Source organism: Microtus ochrogaster, unplaced genomic scaffold (assembly GCF_000317375.1).
Source record: "Microtus ochrogaster isolate Prairie Vole_2 unplaced genomic scaffold, MicOch1.0 UNK82, whole genome shotgun sequence".
Lineage (NCBI taxonomy): Eukaryota > Metazoa > Chordata > Mammalia > Rodentia > Cricetidae > Microtus > Microtus ochrogaster.
The window spans coordinates 417,867-422,974 of NW_004949180.1; positions in this window are offsets into that span (position 1 = coordinate 417,867).

Here is a 5,108-nt window from a genome sequence, read left to right on the forward strand (position 1 = left end):
ATGGGCTAGTCCAGGTGCGAGAGTTAGCCGAGAAGAGGCTAGATATAATAGGCCAAACAGTGTTTAAAAGAATATAATTTGTGTGTTGTTATTTCGGGTGTAAAGCTACCCGTGCGGGAGCTGGGCAGGACAAAAAGCAAACCCGCAGCTCCCCACAACATTCTATTATGTTGTATTGTATGTGGGGGTGTGCATGCCCACAGGAGGGCAGAGGACAAGTTTCAGGAGTCACTCCTCTCCTTTGACCATGTGGTTGCCGGGATCAACTCTGTATCTTCAGACTTGGTGGCAAGAGCCTTAACCACTGAGCAATCATGCCAGCCCTATTTTCTTCTTTTTTAGCATTTGTGTATGTGTGTGCGGGTGTGTGCAATCAGGACTCAGTGGATTCAGTTCCCTCCTTCAACCGTGTGGTTCCTGAGGGTTGAATTGGTTGTCAGGCTTGGAGGCAAGCACCTCCACCTGCTGAGCCATTTCACCATCCCAATTTTTAATTTTTCAAGATTTCTTTACTTTTATATAATTTTAAATAGTTTGAACTGGAAATATATCATTTCCCCCTTCCCTTTCCTTCTTCTAACTTTCCAGTGTACCCACACACACACTTTTCACTCTAAAATTCATGACCTCTTTTTCTATGTGTGTGTGTTTGTTTGTGCCTAAATACAACCTGTTTAGTCTATATAATATTACTCATATGTACATAATTTCAGAGCTGATCGTTTTTGGATGTGCTCTTTCCTGGAGATGACTGTTTTCCCCACTTTCAACATTGCTTAGTTACCTGTAGTTAATTGTCTAGATTTGGGACCCTATGAGATTTGTCCCTTCGATGGTAACATGTCTACTTGTATGTTCTGTTCTAGCCTAATTTTCTAAATTCAGTTTTCATTTTTCAATCTTAGAAAGTTTATGATTAAAACTTTGCTACTTTGGAGTTGAAGTATATATGACTAGTGATTGTAGTTATGCAATTAAGACAAACTGATTACAGTAGAATGTAGGGGACATTCTCATTTTTCTCTAATAGAAGTACAATAAGTATTTAACATTAAGGCATTATTTATATTTCCATTTTACTTTATACATTTAAAAAAATATATGTCCATGTGCAGGGGTGCCCTAAAGGGTCAGAAAAGGGTGTTGGGTCACTTGGAGCTGGAGTTACAGGTGGTTTCTGAGCTGCCTGATATGGGTGCTAGGAACTCAACTACTCCTCTGAAAAAGCAGCAAGTACTTTTAACCTCTGATCCAGGTTCGAGCCTTGTAATTCCATTTTTTAGACAAATTCTTGTGCAACTCAGTCTGGTCTGGAGCTTGCGTAGCTGAGACGGGCTTTGAATGTCTGATCTTTGTGTTTCTACCTATTGAGTGCTAGGATTATAGACCTTTACTACCTCACCCTAGATCCCAAAACTTTTTCCTAATTAAACTTGACATTTAGTATCATTTAGGTATATTTGATCATTTTTAGATGTGAAAGTGACATTTCCCTTTACATGTATCACAGGAAATGGTATTCCGATTCTAGACATTCTCTCAAATCAGCTGAACATGAAAACATTCAAGTGCTAGCATTGCTGTTGTTTTCTTTTGTCCATTAGTTTATTCCCCTTCGTAATTTATTATTTGATGTTCATGAGGCCAAATTGATAGGCCCAAATGCAGTACTTCTGATTTGTATTACTACTTTGTGGGTCCATGTCTATGATGCTTCACATTATAAAAATACTTTCCAATGTTGATACTTTCCCCTCTCCCCTCTGTCAATATCTGAAAGGGAGAGGGAAGTTGACACAAGTATTTAAGGCATGAATGGTTCCTGCCTCCAGTATCCAGTGTTTTGTCGTTCTTTCTGTTACCCAGAATATCTTTGCATTCATGATCTGGGTGTAACTAGAGTGTTTCTCCTGGGGAGGAAATAAGGGGTTCCCAATGCTAGACTTTGAATGAAGTTTGGTGGTTCGGGAGAACACTGAGACAGACTACTGGGGATAAAGGAGTTTATTGGAGTTAGGCCATGGACAGATGGGGAGATGCATAGCGTGGGAGTCCAATGAGAGTTTAGGCCTCCGTACCATAGACAGACAGCACAATGTGGTCTCTGAAGAAAATGGATCTTCTTCCATGCTTTGAGGGTGAGACGTTGACAGCACAGCAAGAGCCTGACGCCAGGTTCTAATAATGCTCAGGTAGGAGTCAGGGAAGAAGCTGTGGGTATTGGTTGTCACAGTCCTTTGTTTGTTTTTTTAGTTGTTGAAAAAAATTTCTACCTCCTCCCGGTTTCCCATTTCCCTCCCCCGCCTCCCACACATCATGGACTTCCTGCAGGGCAGGGAATCTGGACTGCTCTTCTTGAGAGGGAGGGGAAAATGGAGTGGGGGAGGGGGCGATGTCACAGTCCTTAAATGGAGACTCAATAGCAAGTCTGCTAGCCCAGAACTCACTGACAGTGTCAGTAGGGCGCCTACCAATATCTGTGAGAGGAGGCCTGAGCTGGATTCTAATTCTACATGTGTAGTGAGCCGGACAGGATCGCCATTACAAGATGGCACCACATCCTGTCTTGTTGGTTATAAACTACTCCATATTTGGCTTATGCCTTTGAGAGCTGTGTGTCCCCCCTCCCCACATGCATAGTGGATAATGGTCCCTAGGCCTATCCCGAAGTAGTCTGGTGTCAGCTGATGGTGGCAGCCAATCACAGGGCAACCCATGTGCCAATTCCCTATATAAGCAGCTGCCTTAGCGCTCTCGGGCCCCTTCGCTTCATCTTATCTCTCAACCAAGTGCACTCCAGTAAAGCATGATCTGAAAAGAATCCTCGTGTGATGGTCGTTCTTTCTCGCTGGTTGAGGAGTTCACCGCATACATGCTTACACTCATGAGTGACTCAATCTCAGGCCTAATGACAGAGGCTTTTCTTGTTCCCAACATCCAGTCTGCACTCCACTTTTCAGCCTCTGCTGTCACACTACAAGCTCTGTTTTCACATATCTGTGACATGTGGCCATCACTAGGACATGGGCAGATCTTAACACACTGAGTTTAAAATTCTTTGCTCTGTACCTGCTGTTTTCCTTTTCCACAGGATGGAGCACGGACAATATGGTGAGTTTATTTTGACCATAAAAACCATGAAAGCACCAAGGAGTAGAACAAAATGAAGAGATGCCTGAGAAATGGTGAGATACAGTGTTGTCTGCAGGGAGCTGAAGAACTATTAAGTGAGAGAAAACATACACACCCATTCCAGCCAGCGAATCCATACCAGAACTAGTGAAGCATAGAGTGTGCATAATCTGCTTTGCAGAACAGTTTAAGAGGATTATTTTGTACTTTGACTCCCTCTCATTCAATTCATCACAAATTACTTTTATCTAATCTCTAATTCCTTATCTTCATCCTCATTGTTACTAAGGTGGCTGAGGCTCTTGTCTTACTGTTCTATTGCTGTGACGGGACACCAGGACCAAGACAATTTATAAAAAAAAAGCATTTAGTTGGCTCTTGCTTGCAGTTTCAGGTTAGTCCATGTCTGTCATGGAAGAAGTGTGGTGGCAGGCAATCAAGCTTGCTGCAAGGTCAGGAGCTAAGAGCTTACATCCTAATTCTCAGGCAGGAGGCAGAAAGAGAGACTGAGCCTGGTGTGGACTTTTGAAACCCCAAAGTGTACTTCAAGTGACATACTTCCTCCAACAAGGCCACACCTCCTAATCCTTCCCAAACAGTCCACCAACTGAGAACTAAACATTCAAATATAGAGCCTATGGGGCCCATTCTCATTCAAACCACTACACCCTATATCGGCCTGTATTTTTTTTTTCTTTCGTTTTGAAAGATAGCATCTCACCATGTGGTCCAGATTTGTCAAGGCTGCTCACAAACTTGTGATACTGCTGCGTCAGCCTCCTGAGTGCTGAGATTGGCATGTGCCACCAGCTCACAGCCAGCAACTAGGAAGTCTGACCTCTTTCTAGCCCTTCAAGTTTATAACCCACATGATGACTCCAGATCTTGTCTCTAGTATCACCACATCAGCTCCTGATAGATACGTTCTGTTACATATGATATGATAGCTAGAAGCTCCATGAAGGAAAGTCTACTTGAGAATGCTGGGGCAGAACCAAGACCAGCAGATTATGGAGATCAGATGCCACTAGAGGAAATGAATGGCATGAGATAAGTGCCCATTTGGATGACATCTTGACATGTAAAAGGGGTTTTTTTTTGTTTGTTTTTTTTAGAAAGTGACCTATGTTGGCCTAAACTCAGCTCTCCTGCCTCAGCTGCAGAAGTGCTAGGAGTACAAGCATGCACCACCACACCTGACCTCTGGCTGAATCTTGAAGCATGAGTGCAGGGAGAACCCAAATATCCCGTCTAAGAACATAAAAGATGAACTGGCAGTTGAGGTGCTGTCCAGGGCAGAAAAGGTCAGGCCAAGTCAATTTCTTGTTTTATCAAAGAAAAACACAGGAGTCTAGGGGCTCTGCAACATAACATTTCCAATTCCTAGGGACCAGCCTAAACATACTTGACAAACAAAGAAAAATAAAACATGACTTCCAGAGAAGAAACAACCAGTGAGCTTGACTGACATCTGGAATTGGTAGGCGATTAAGTCATGCTCATAACTGTGCTGTACAAGCATGTCTTCCCATTTGTTCTTTCTTGAACAACTACAAAGAAAAAGAAAAGCAATATTTAGGTATCTGTTAAACCTTGTTGATATACCTCTCTTCTCTGCAGGATAATGATGCATGAAAAGGAAGAAATCAACCAGCCCTTGGGAGCCAGAGGCAGGAGGATCTCTATGAATTTGAGGCTAGTCTGGTCTATAAAGTGAGTTTGAGATCAACAAGGGCTACTTAGTGAGACCCTCGTTTATTTTTTGTTTTAAAATTTTAAAAGAAATATTGGTCATAAACTTAACACATTTAGTGGACATAATACATAATATAAATACCTCAAACTGGGCCTGGTGGTATGCACCTGTACCTGTAACCCCAGTGCTCAGAGGCTGATGCAGGAGGATTGCATGGATGACATAGCAGGATCCTATCTCAGAAAAGGGAGATAATGGAGGCAGAGAGAGAGAGAGAGGA